Genomic DNA, 15215 nt, shown 5'->3' with positions numbered 1-15215 from the left:
ATGCAAAAGTCAATGTATATTTTCCTCTGATGCATAAACACACTTTTCCCATAGCTGAGGCAGACTGAGACTGATGTTTTACAGTGTGGAGATATATTCGCATATAGAATATACTTATATATACCTGTATGGATGAAGAAGTTTGAGCCTAAGGCCTTGAGTGTGTTAGAGATACATGTGACTTGTGTATTAGTTTCCAATAGCTGCTATAACAAATAATTACTTGATGGCTTAAAACAACAGAAATTTAATCTCTCATAGATCCAATGGCCAGAAGTCTAAAATCAGCATCACTGGACTGAATACAAATTGTACGCAGGGTTTGTACACCTTCTAGAGATTCAAAGGAGATTTCCTGTCTTTTCTCTTCTACCTTCTAGTGGGGGCTGGCATTTCTTGGCATATGCCCACATCATTCCAATCTCTGCCTTCTCCTCTTTTTTTGGTAATAAAAACGTTCCACTTTCTCATAAAGACACTTGTGATTACATTTGGGACTCACCAGGATAATCCAGAATTCTTTTCCCATCTCAAGATCCTTAATTCACTCACACCTGAAAAGATCTATTGTCCATATAAGGTATCATTTACAGATTTCAAGAACTGGACACTGAATCTCAGGGAGACATTTTTTTTATAGCCTACCACAGCATATCATCCTAAAAATGAGAATTGCACCTGAATTTATACGATTATTGACCACCTTTTTATATATTGGAAAGACATACTTGATCTTATTGATTATATAAGATAAAAAGTAAATTTAATGATACATTTCAAGTCTTAATATGAAGCATGTGGCCCTTCACAATTCTAAGAAAATGATGAATGTGTATATCTGAAAGCTTCAAGATGACCAATTCAGTAATCTAAGGGGATAAGAGATGGTCATAGTTTTAAGAAGAGATACATGATACAAGGGGATTAAGGAAAGGAAGAATTTAGAGAAACCAATAATGGGTAGGTTGGCAAGGGTGGTGGAAATATGTCACTCTGGGTCTGAAAGGGGCAAGGGAAGGGGGATCACCAAAATATTGAGAGAGCTGAGGATTTAGGTGTAGTTTAAGGAGGGGGCTGCTAAACAGGAGCTGTGGCCTTTGGTAGAGGAACAGAACACTGCCAATGTTCAGCCTGGAGTGAGGGAGCAGATGGTTTTGGTTGCCAAATCAATGGGAAGCCAGATGGTAAAAGGGGCATTAACATTGTCCATACAGACCTGGCCCCTGGAGCAAGATCAGGATGGAACAGGATGCAAAGTGAGCCCGAATCTTGGGGCAAGAAGAAAATAACTGGCATGTGTTCCTACAAAGTTGTAAAGAAGGCAGCAAGATCTTAGAAGCAAAGTGAAAAGAGGATTTGAAGAGGGAAGATGGGTTCATATTTCAAATGCTGCCAAGAGGTCAAATAAGATAAGGACTGAGAGATGTTCATTGATTTTTAAGACAAGGAAATCTTTGGCAGCCAGAGCCAGTTCTGCTGAGGTGCAGGGGTGAGTAATGAAACCCGAAGGATGTTATTTGAAAAGCGAGAGAAGGAGGCAAATGGAAACAGCAAGAGAAGACAAAAAGTCATTTTTTTCAAGTTCGCTTGATAAAAGAAAAAGAGAAATAGAACAACAGCTGCAAGACCAGATGAGGTTGAGGAGAAGGATTTTTTTTTCTCCCAAGATGAGCAAAATCTTATCTGTGTGAGATGGTTAATGAAGGACAAAGGTGAGAAGAAAGCGGTGGGTGAATCATGCAATGTACTCTTCATTCTTAGCTGTGAAGGAATGCGGAGATGAATTAGTCATGTCTGCCATGGACATGACTTGGAGATGGAGAGGGAGAAATTAGGAAATGGATTCTAATCCATTTTCTTTATTTTCTAGATTCAGCTGTGGTTCAGAGGTGGGAACCCACTTCCCTGTCATTCAGGTAACTAGTAAGAAACATTTTTACTTTTACTCTGGCAATCCTAACAATTGGTCACCATTTCTAAAATCATGCCACCCATACCATAGGAGATATATCAAATAATTTCAGATATTTGACAGCTTAACACTTTAATAATTATGCACTTATTTTTTAATTTTTTTAATATTTATTTTTTAGTTGTAGTTGGACACAACACCTTTATTTCACTTATTTTATTTTTTGTATGTGGTGCTGAGGATTGATCCCAGGGTCTTGCACATGCGAGGTGAGCGCTCTACTGCTGAGCCACAACCCCAGCCCTACGCACTTATTTTATAGTTTCCATAGATTAGTGGCCCAGAATACTGGCTTTCCATTTACGATGCTAATTTATATAGTTTTATCTTTAGTCTAATGGTTTTAGAAAGGAAAATTTTATTTAAATAAAAATACCACAAAAAAATATATAGCTGTAACAACAATTCTAAAACTGTGATGGTGATCCTGATCACATGAGTTCTGAGACATTCTTTAGTATCTCTGTATTGCATGTTTGCAGGGTTAATTTTGCATTCATTAGTGTAGGAGTCGAAGAGTTCAAATCTCACATATGCAATCTTACCTTAAACTGCCATTCCTAAGCAACTAAAAATGCAAAATGCACCTGAAGAGTCAGAAGAAAACTTGAAATATTAACTCTCTGCAGCATTTTGCTGAGTGGACAGAAGAATTATCTTAGCTATGCATTTTATCACATAATTAAAAAGAACTCTCCTGATTAATTAAAAGAGAGACAAACTCATTTAAACTAGCAAGAGATTACTGCAATATATAATTTTTTTGGTCAAAATAAAGTAAATGGATATAGCTGTATAGCTTGAGTTTTTGTTATTCACGCTATTGCCCATTTGCTGACAAATTTTCAATACTTACAGATTTATTCAGGCCTATTAAAAGCCTCAAAGCAACCAGGAAGTGTTATAAATATTTAAACAGAGAGCTGGGTGTTTCAAATGCTGAATAAATTATAAGACTGAGAGCTGGTGTGCTGGCTGTTCTGCAACGTGACTGCCCTTGGTTCTGGGCTCACTCTGGTGAACTTACCCTTTACTAATCCAGTCATGGTGCATACTTCACTGGTAGAGAGAAGCTCTATTTTCATTTCAAAGCATCACTTCTCACCCAGAAATGTAATAACAAGAAGAAATGTTTTTGAGAACAGTAAATCAATTTGTTTCCTAATAATGAGAGCTATATAACCATCGTTTATATTTCTGCATGATCAATCAGCTTCACATACCAGATGAAATGTTTTAGTCCATTGCTGGGCAACAATCAAGCGTCTTACATTCCTGAAACCCACCTATAAGTTATGGAGGATTTGACTCTTTACAGAGCAGCTTCTTTTTCCATTTATCACATCCAAAATATTCAGAGTCAGGCACTCCTGCATAGGTGGGACATTGAGGATGTCCTCTTCTCCACCCAGAATTAGTTTCAACCCAGCATTCTGTTTCTAGGTGTTGAGATTTGCTGGTGAGAGTCAATATTTTTATTACCTTTACTTGGATTTTTAGCTTCCTACTCTTTGCCCTACCCCTAAAATAGGTATAGTAGTTTCTAAACTCTATAACAATTTACCACAAATTGAAATTTAGTGCCTTATCATTCTGAGATCTAGACTGCCCATGGGGAAGGCATATGCTCCCCCTGAAGGTGGAGGGGGAGAATCCTTTCTTGCTTCTTCCTAACATCTGGTGACTGCCAGCAGTCCTTGGTGTTCTTTGGCTCATAAATGCATTGCTCCAGTATCCACCTGTTGTTACATGCCATTCTTTGTGCCTCTGTGTCTCTATTTTCTCATTTTACAAAGACATTGGTCATTGATTTAAGACATACTCTAATCCAGAATGAGCTCATCTTAATTCATTACATCTGTGAGGAGCTTGTTTCAAATAAGGGTCATGTTCTGAGGTTCAAGATGGATATCAATTTTGGGGTGACACTTTTCAACCTGATATAGGTGAATACCATGATTTCCATTGGTTCTGCCAAATGCCTAGCATTCTTGACACATGTTCAAGTCTAAACCTTTCCCCTCCTTTTATTTATCAAAATGTGATATTGTTGCCACCACCAAGCCATTATGTCACATGGCCCATGAGATAGCCTAAGTGTTTAATGCAGAGGAATGAGTCTCTTGTGCAACTTGCAAATGTAGGCTAAAGTCAAAAACCTCTTTTCTTTTTATAAAGTTCTTAATATATTTTAAAAACAAAGAAATATCAAATAGAGTTAAGAATATTGGCAAGACACCTACCAACAGCAAGAGGTTTCACTATGAGCCCTGTAATTTCAGGATTTAGCTGCGAATTTGGGACAATAGTATAACTCATAATTCTGTGCAATGATCATTTTCTGTCTTATAATGTTCGGCTATAGCAATGCCATCATACTAGCATGTCAGACCACAGTAAACCCAAGCACTGGGAATCTTGGAGGAAAAGCTGTATATAGGCAGGACTGTGTCCTCAGGACTCTAATCACAGTAAAATGAGCCCAACACTTGAGGTTGTGGGGAGTAAAGGATAAGCAAAACAAAGAGGACAGATGAGGCTTAGGGAGGTATCATGAAAAAAAAAATTCAAAACTATTTTGGGAGAGAATCTGACCCACAAGTGAAGAGGGAGCTATTAATGTGTGTCAAGTTGGCTCAGACCATTAGAATACAATTAACTCCTTTTTGTGGCCTTCCTAACTTTATGTGCCAATTACCATCCAGTCATGCAAAATGGGTGATAATTGGCCATCACATGGCTGGAATAAAAGCAAATAAATGACAAATCAGTTAATTTTGTGTTTGAGAATAGAAACAGGCTCTAATTCTAAGCAATCTGAGTTTGGCCTGGTGTTGCTTTTCTATGAGTGCAAACTGAATTTTCTAACTCTTAATCGAAAGGAATCCTGTACACCAGGGCTATGTTTCTTCTGCCACTAAAAGTGTGGTAAGGGCCGACTCTGGATGTTACTGTTTGATCTCCCCATGGCTTTGCTCTTCATCTTATCAAGTCTCTGACTTAACAGCTCTCAGCTATGCCTTCATTGAACCTGGATAGGAAGCGACCTCCTCTCTAGGACCACAGTACCCTGCCCTTAGCTCATCATGCAAAACCAGATTTAGATTTGAAAAAGTGTAGAAAATGAACCCCCGACTTCTTTTCTGGAGCAAGTAGGAATTGCTGTACTTAGCTGGACTATATTTCCCCCCAAGATCATAATCTAATCAAGCAAGTAAAAAGAGCCAACTCTCATCCGTAGGGTGTGGATACAAGAGAAGGTAAATTATATCCCTCCAGATGGATCACAAAAGCAAGGGGGATTCTGAAAGGTCAAGTGGTACATGAATAGAGAATAAGAATTATTCCAAAACCCAGGCTCAACAGCACAGGACAAGGAAGAGATGGCAAACGGGGTCTGGAGGCAGTACATGGGATACACAGAAAGGTTTCTTATATGGTGTTTGAGGACCCAGGCTGTGCGCCAGACGAGAGTAGTCACATCACTGTGTTGGCTTGGGCAAAGACAGACCCAAGTCCAAGAGGGTTCCAGTCTTCTTCAATGACTTCATGTTGGGGTCTGTGGTCTGAGTTATCAAGTAGCCTTTCTGTTTTGCTAGTTACCTCTTCTTGGAGGTGAATTCAATAAGGTTATAGACTCTTCACTCAGAAGCAGAATCCCTGCTATAGACAAGTGTATGCTAAAGTACCACTTCTAGGAGAAGTGCATTTCACACAATTCATTTATTTATTGCTGTACTAAGGATTGAACCCAGGGGTGCATTACCACTGAGCCACATCCCAGCCCTTTTAAAACAATTTTTTTTTAAGAAATAATCTCACTAAGTTGCTGAGGCTAGCTTTGAACTGATGATCCTCCTACTTCCAGTCTCCCAAGCCACTGGGGTTATAGGTGTGTGCCACTGTGCCTGGCCCTCCCTATTTTTTTATTTTGAGAGAGGATCTCACTAAGTTGCTGAGGCTGGCCTCAAATTTGTTATCCTCCTGCCTTAGTGTCCTGAGTCACTGCAGTTATAGGCATGCATGACCTTGGGCAGCTATTACAGGTTTTTTGGCAATCTATACAGTGGGATCAAAAATAAAAAGTTTTTTTTCCCTCTTTCTAAGATCAATTATAATAATACAGAACATAGCATGTCTAGTCCTCTTAAGATATCCATTCAAAAGCATCTGCCAAGTCCTGGTTCCTAATCCTGGCAGTGGATGCTGTCATGTCTTGCTTTCTGTTTGGGGCTTATGAAAAGAATGCCACCCTGCTGACTGCATATCTACTTGGTGAAGTTTTTACTAGCATGCCTTCTCAGTGCAGATCAAGGTTAACTTCTGCCTCTTGAAAGCATTTTTAAAAAGGCTGATATGTCCTCTGTAGAACAGCCAGAGGAAATAGTCCCCCAGGGAGTTTTGGATGTTTTCCATCATTTGGGGGAAGCTGTCTCCTTTGAACTCTTCTCCATTTTGATCAGCCAAGGACTTCTCTGCAGTGAGGTAAAGAGGACACAGGTCTGAGACTGTGGGACCATCACTACTTCTGAGCAGAAAAGGGCTTCCTAATGGGGAATTGGGTGAGAAGCTTCAATTCAAGTGAGGTGGATGTACATTGCATCTTTATCCTCTCAATGCCCACCTTCTTAATATTCTTCTCTTTAAAGAAGGCAAAGAGCTGTCTTGTGTTCTTGCTTATAAATTTCAAATTCAAAAGAACACTGATCCATCTTCTGAGGCTGCTTCCGACATCTGGTTTAGCCATCAAGAAGCAGCAGCAGTAGCTGGCAGGATTCCAGCTCTCTCTCCCTTCTCCACTCACTCCACCTTTTCCTGGGTTTATTAGAGCATCCCATGAATGAAGAAGAGTACTAGTTTCTTTGCCTCTGTGAAGAGTCTTCTATTTTTTTTTTTCATAAATAGGGGGACCGGATAGGAGAAAGTACTTTAGAAAGTAGCTCATGTTTATAAATTGCTTCGATTAAAAATCTCAAATAAGGTAATCTTTTGATAGCTACATGGATTGCTGGGGGCTGACATTGGCTTGCTTATATTGCATAGGGCACATTTGTAATTTCTGATAAATAATTCCGTCCTTAGGTTTTTGTCACTTCAATATAGCGTCTGGGCGTTGAAAGGAGTTCTATTTGGAAACACTTCTTGATTCCTTGTATTTTCTGTCTTTCTAAACTGAGAAATAACCAGAAGTTAACAACAACAAAAAAATAACATCTCAGTTTCATGCTAAGTTGAAATGATGGCTTCCTTGAATCCCTGCTGGAGGGATTGTAGTTGTAACCACAGCATCCTAGTGAGTGTCAGTTTTCCCAGGAGACGTGAAGGGTGTTATAAACCTCCAGGACAATACCCATGTTTTCACATTTTGAGAAAGAGGAGTTTATTACAGAATGTCCATCTTGACCCATGCCTGTGACCACCATGCTTTGGATGAAGAGCACTGCAGAATCTTCTACTGCCCATACCTTGTGCTATTCAGAAGTGCCACAAATCATTTTCACTCACATTCATCACCAAGTGTATTTCTCCCAAACTGAGTTATGTCATTATTGTACTTCCATCTCTCTTTTCCTCTTGGACCAAGAGAGCACATAGGGAAAGGCTACTGGTTTAAACAGAATGTTGCATAAAGCCTAAAACAAGAGTAGTTGGTCCTTAAAGTTGTTGAATAATAACATCAAGAAAGTTGAAGGAAAGATCTTGGAAAATGTCTTAAACCAGGGATCAGCAAACTTAGGATGAAATCTCGGTGGGTTACCTATATTTTTAATAAAGTTTTATTGGTACACAACCACATTCATTTGTCTGTAGAATGCCTACGGTTGTTGACTCACTGCAACAGCAGTTGAATGGTTGTGACAGAGTGTATATGGGTCACAAACTAAAAGGTATTCGCTACCAGACCCTTCACAGAAAAACAAACAAACAAAAAAGCTGATTCCCTGACTGAAATGAAAAATAAATACAGCACACAAGCAAGTAAGAAGTAATTACCGAATGCTTGCCACATATTTAAAGCTATGGCAGGATTTGCGGTGGACACAAGATGCATCTTACCTCTCTGAGGAATAGGTTATTGTAACCACTGACTTTAACAGATGTGCCAGCCGCAGCGGAGGGATTCATGTGCTACAGTGAGATGACATCACTGAAATGGAGCAGCCAGTAAAAGCAAATGGGAGGTGAGCAGAGTGGACCAAGGCCAGGGCAAAAGTGGTATTTCAGAGGCAGCAATGACAAATAGCAACCGAGAGAATGTAATTATCCTCCAGTCTCTCCTGTTCACATTTTCCTGAAGGAATATTGGGGAAGGCATTGTATACTGTATTTACTGTAATATAAAAACTGGGACTATTGTACTCAGCTATTGAATGAAGGAATGGCCCCAGAGGCTTGGGGATAGGTTATAAATATTTGATCTCTGTCATATATAATTGTTGTCTTTTTGCATTTTATTGAAGACATGCTATGAATCTAAGAGTCATGCTATGTCCTTTCTGTCCATTTTTTAATGTTACAACTTTGTGTGGTAAGTCTCATTTTCTGCAGATTATCTCATTTTCTACAGATTATCATTACCTTCACAGTAATTTCTTAAGTAACACAGCATATGAGTCAGTCAGGATAGGATAGGCTATACTTCAGTAACAAACAAGCCCCACATTTCAATGACTCATACAACATAAGTGTATTTCTTGTTCGAGTCACATGTTCACCATGGATCAGTAGGAGTCTCTGTCTACTGTTGTCACTCAAGAATCCAAGGTGCCAGAAGGTCCATCTTGACCCATGCCTATGACCACCAGGCTTTGGGTAAAGAGCATGGCAGAATCTCCTATTCCCTATACCTTGTACTATCCAGAAGTGCCACAAATCATTTTCACTCACATTCATCACCAAGCTCAGAAACCACATTTGTCTGACTCATTCTGCCAGTTTTCATAGTTATATTTTATATCCATATTAATCATAATTAAGCCTCATAATATTTTTCACCCAAACTCTAAACATACACAAAGCCTCAATGACATTCACTACTGAGATATTAAGTGTCTTCTATGAGCCATCCCAGTCCTCAATGCTAGGAATGTAGCACAAAACAAAAGAGAAATGCCAGACCTCATCAAACTTTCTTTCTAGCACAGAGAGAAAGTATATACATATTAAAAATATGACTTAATAAAATATGGAGGACGGTTGGTGATAAGTCCTATGGGAAAATAAGACATGGAAATTAATAGAGGATGCTAAGTGTTAGGAGTTAAGATGCCTCTCTGAATATAGTGCCTTTATCAATTTGCTCCAGAGCATGGCAGATGGCCTGAGAGTACTAGGGATCACATGCTGCCTATAGGAAACTGGTATAAGACGAATTTACACTGTATTTGGTGTTTTCAAGTCCAGTAAAGGTGCTGAGGCTGTAATCAGTGGAGAATTGGGAGGGGTGGATATCTTGGGACCATCCTTTTTCCTGAGGCCCCTTTCAGATGGAGGCAGAAAGGTTGTAGGAGGAAACTTGTACAATAACATTAATAACCTGGATTCTTAAATGCCTCCTTAAATATAAGAAAATAAATGTCCAGAAAATAAATCTTCAAAGAATACAGTGAGGAGGGGGTGAGGGATCTGTTTGGCACCTAAAAAAACAAATAGCAAAATACATGTCTTCTACATTTGTGAGGAGAATTTAAAGATAAGCTTACTTTGGGTTTGGCTGGTAGAAGATTGCAATGTTTCTCTTCATTTATAATGAGTGACATGTTTGTAATGAATTTTCCTAGCTCAAATTTTGGTCCTTGTTTTCTGTCTCCTTAAAATAACTCTCTTTCATTTTCTCGCTTCCATTCCAAAGCCCTCTGGCCCCTTCAGTAGCTCCCATTGGTAGTTCATGGGGTATTTTAAAGCCAAATAATATTCCTTACATTCAATAATGCTTTTCTATTTTCCCCTGCAATTTTTCCAACTTGCTATCAATCTTCATGCTGAGGTTTCCAGCAAAGTGTGTGGATAAAAAATATCACCATTATAAGTGGCTTTTTCTATTAACCTGGCTCATCCCACCTTGTCAAAACACTTAGCCGTGAGATAGTAACTCCCTTAAAGTTCTGGCTCGGTTTTCAATTTGCCGTTGACCTTGGGTGGATGAATCACTTTACCATTGTGACAAAGAAGGTTCCTCTGGGAATATAGGATTATTCATTTTCTGCTGAACTACAGAGAAAGAATTTAAAGTTTCTTAATATCTGAGACATGCCCTGTAATAGAAAAAAAAAATTGCAAATGTCTAATTACATGACCTTGATGTGTTAGAGATACAGAGGAAGCTGGTATCCACAAATACTCAGAGCTCAGCCTTCCCCATTGAAATACCCAGAACAGGTATGTTTCTTTAACCGAACCCTTACTCCTAAGCTAACATCTCATCCCCCATATTACCTCCCTGTGTCCCAGCAGCCCCCAACTTAGTCCACCATAGAATCAGAGTGATCTCTTATTGAATGTGTATTGTGCAAACATTGCGCTATGCATAAACAGCTACAGAAAGTGCACCCATCCAGGTATGGATGGTTCCCATGACCTTTGCCACATAGTTTTGCAATTCCTCTCATAAAAGTAGAATGTACTTCCTGCTCCATTGATGTTGGGGTTGGTCATGCGATTTGCATTGGCCAATAGTATACGCAATCATAATGCAACTTCCAAACTTTTGCCTCAAGAAAGATTGAATGTGTTCACCCTTGTGGACTTCTGGTTACAAAACAAGTCTGAACTAAGTACTTGGAGAATGAGAGCTATGTGTCTCAGTTATCTGAGTCAGCTTGTAATAACCAGCCAACATCTGGAAAATCTCCAGATAAGTGTATGAGGCCTTCCTGGACCAGATATCCATCTCCCAGGCCTGCCACATGTGAGACCAAGTTATATGGGCCAAGCCTGGCCCACATCAGCAGCAATGTCAAGTTAACCCATAGACTTACAAAAAATAACATACAGATTTTAGTCAAGTCATGAATATTATCATGTTTATCATAGCTAACTGATGAGCATGTTATAAAGATTAGTTTATTTAATCTTTGAAATAAACTTACACAGGAGATTCTATTAGTGTTTCCATTTTATAGAAGAGAAAACTGAAACTTAGAAAGTTTAAACACCACGCAGCCATGAAGTGGCACTAGGAATTCCAAATGTCTAATAATTAAAAATCTAACATTTAATCTCATCATGCATCACTGTAGACTCCCTTCCCTTGGTTTTCTTTAACTATACCCAATCGAAATTTGCTACAACTAGGCTTTCCTTTTCTAGATGAAGAGTTCCTTTTCATTTGAATAAAAATGAGAATCTAAGTTCACTCTGACTTTCCTTGGGGGTCTCTGTTGTCTTCTGAAACTTGTCTGAAGCAATTGTTAGTAAAGAAATAGGCACAAGACATTTCAGACCACTTATGGAAACATTTTTATGGTAATAACTTGTTTATGCAAATAACATTGTTTTCTGCTCTAAATTTCCCAGTGCCCCTTCGTAATGAGTGAACATAATTAATGGATCCTGTCACTCAGCCAGAAAGAAATTTGTTCCTAAGCTGAGTAACTAATTGGACAGGTCAATGCATACACGATCATCAGAGTTGGCTTTGTGAGTGGAGGAATGAACCCTGACTGGGAAGCTGCTATGATTTGATGGAGATAGAGGCATGGAGCTTGGTGTGGTTGGGACTAAATACATTGCTTCTTGATGAAGTTGGCCTCAATCTATACACCTTTTGTGAAACAGAATAACGGAATTCCTATTCTGTATTCTTCTGTATATTTTTTATTAGTACATCATAATTATACATACTAGTGGGTTTCATTTTGACATAATTATGAGTGCATATAACATAGTTGGTTAATTCTCAATCCTCAGTAATTCCCCTATCCCTCTCTCTCCCTGGCTATTCTTTATTCTTATAGGACACACATAAAAATACTTGAACTCTCAAGAAACATTAACTGCTTTTATTAAAGCTTTAGTAGATGCCAATAAACAAACTACCTTCTCTTTATACAGTCATCTGTTGTTAATTTGGTTTTCTTGTTTGTAAAATTCAATATGAGGGCTTCTTTTTTTTTCAAGTGGTTTGATTTAAAACATGCAGTGGTTGCTATTCCATGTATTTTGGACGTTTTATAAAAGTATAAACAAGAAGTTTCAACATTTCATGGAAATTGTCTATGGCTTAAAGAGAATGAGAAAAACAGCCCCTATCTTTCTGCTCACATGAAATCTGTGGCATTATATATTGCTATAATTGCTTTCTAAACACACAACTGAGAGTGTGAAAAAACTGAATGCTTGTGATGCCTGAATCATTCAGAGCTTTCAAGCTTGTTCCGTTGTCCATGGCAATTGCATGGCATTGTTCTGATTTTCCGTCTATAATAACTTGGGAAAGCTGACGTTCTTTTGACTCATTCTCACAAAGTGGAAATAATTCCTTAACAGGACTTTCCACCTGGTAGAATCCTGGCCCAAGTGTAATTAAATAGATAAAAATGAAATATGGTTCTTAAATGTTATCAAGTTTGGTTTTGTGGCTGGTAAATTTCACAAGTATTCCTACAATGATTAAAAATATCTTATAACTTGAACTCTATTTATCTGCCTCGTATTACTATTATTTAACATTTGGAACATATTTTGAACCCAGAAGGCTATAAGATTCTTCCTAAGTTATCTGATAGCTAATGTAGTCTCTCACAATATTATTATTTCATCCATCACTTATTCATTTATTGAAAAGTTCTTAAAAATTGTTGGTATACAACATCCACAATTTTCAAGATCCCTATTAATTGTTATGCTCAGAATAATAAGTGTACATTTATATTCAAAAGCATATAAGGAGATTTTTCACTTTAAGGTACATTTAGAATGGGTACTTCTGTTTGAAAGTAAACATTCATATAAAAACAATGAATGAAATACCTTCTTATTTCACTGACCTGATAATGCTCTTCGGGTCTGATGGTAAAGTATGTGATCACATGACTCTGCCCAAACATGTTTAAGGACATCAGACATGATGGAAAATTGTACCTGAATCTTCAGCCTGAATCTTTGGAAGGTAACTCCTAAGACTAAAGTTAAGAGCACATTTTGGCCAAATATCTAAGCCAGATTAAACCTTGATGCATTCCTGAATAAATTCTATTTGGAGATAAGTTTTAAGACATGAAAAGACATATTTTCCCAGAGCTTTTGGATTTACATTTTGTATTTGGATGCAGTTCAACCAGAGTCTTTTTCTACTCGCTCCCCAAACTAAAAAGGTAGAAGTTAGCCTACACCTACCATGGTTCAGCCTAATAAGTAATTTTGCCTATGGGTACAATAACTGAGAAAGAAAGCACAAAAGAAATGATATAGAAAGGAGCATGAAAATACCCAGATAAGAGGCAGTTAAGGATAGGATGGAAATGGTTCAGGAAAGGCCAAGATAGTTACAGTCTGTAAGAACCTGGAGTCTAGCAGAATTTGGATAAATAGGCTTTTGCAATACAAAGATCCTGTCTAGGTCCCCACTGGTTTATAGGGGATGTCTGTCTGTGCCAAAGCTAGACTGTTGGAAGTAGACTGTATTCAACCCTTACTCTGCCTGTCTGTTGTTGTGGTCTCGCATAATGGTTATTCTGCACTAAGGATACTATATGATAACAAGCAATGTAGAAATACAGTGAAACATGGAATATGATTTGGGGAAACAGTGTAATTATGAAGACATCATCTTTACAGTAGCCTGATTTTACCATTTGTAGAAAGGACTAATAATGTAAGTTCTGACGTGAGAAACAGATATAAAGAAAACTGCTTGGTAATTCAATATTCTCCTTTAAATTTTAAAAAAAAATTAACCTGGCTATCTGAATCCCAATGACAAATTTATAATTAACTCCATCTGAAGCCCATGTTCCTGTTACTTCTCTTGTCACTAAAATAATATGGATGCTATAACGTAAAGCTAGATGATCAGAATAGTTAGCTTGAGGTCAAACAGAATTTCACATCTATAATGCTAACTTTGTGATATTGCCCAAATTATCTAAATTCCTGCCTCTCAGGACTATCTTCTCTAAAATGAGAACAAGAGCAGTTTATTTGGAAGGATGAAATGATATAATACATGAAGAGTAGAATCAAAATGAAGCGCAACACAACCTGGAGTGGATATATGAATTTAGCTCCCCTGTTTTTATAAGAAATGCACATACCTCTGCTATTCCTATTTCCCCTGATGGCAGAAGCTACTTCCATTTGAAAGTAATGTGGCTTCTCCTATTATAAGCACTTGGGGTAAGGTGAGATTTGCACATCTTTTTGAAAAGAGCTTCTACCCCGCCCCCAGCCCCCACCTTTCTTCCAAATCAGCCCCTGGAGTTGCTCCTGAAGCCTAAAGCAATCTCTTTCTTCCATGATATCTTTCTTCATGGCTTCACTGACCCACGGGTGAAAGGTAGCTCCTGTGCCTGTTCTCTGGGCACTGAGCACGGCTCTCACTGTCTCTACTTCCATAGCCTCCCAGACTCTGCATCTCCTGGGACTTCACTTCCCCACACTGCTGCCTTGCCACTAATTCAGATCTTTCTCACTTGGTAGACTGCCTGGGGCTCAGCCGTCACCTCAGCTGACACCCTCCAGTCACTGCCCATCTGGTTCCTGGCTTTCTTCCTAAAGTATCTGGAGCCGGTGTGGGGGGGGGCACCTGGGTCACTGTGGACCTCAGGCCTTTTCTTTACTTCAGCATTGATCCTTCTAAATGCCCATTCTTCTCTTCCATGACAAGCTTCCTTTGCTTTTTCTCTTTAGTGGAAACCTTCCAATAGCATATCTTCTTTGCTATTCTTTATTCTAGGATTAGTCCATTTCCCTTTTTTTAGCACAGCTGTATGCAGGACTTGTGTCTGAATTTTGAAAGAGCTACAAAGGAAGGAAATGAAAGGGATTCCTGACAATTTACTGGGAATACTGCACAAATATCACCCTTGTTACACACAGAATACATTTAGCACATTAGAATAAAACAAATGATAAATAAATGTAGTTACTGATTTCGAGTTATGATTATATCATAAAGCTAAACCTCCAAGTCCTCCTTTTCTTGTAACCTAAGAGGGAAAAAACAAGCAAGCAAATAAAAAATAGCCAAAATACACTAATGAAAACCAGGAAAATATAGAAAGTACTTGTTACTAGTAAGAAA

This window comes from Marmota marmota, unplaced genomic scaffold, assembly GCF_001458135.2.
Source record: "Marmota marmota marmota unplaced genomic scaffold, marMar, whole genome shotgun sequence".
In the NCBI taxonomy this organism is placed as follows: Eukaryota; Metazoa; Chordata; class Mammalia; order Rodentia; family Sciuridae; genus Marmota; species Marmota marmota.
The sequence above is the reverse complement of the archived record's forward strand: the minus strand, read 5'-3'. Positions refer to the sequence as shown.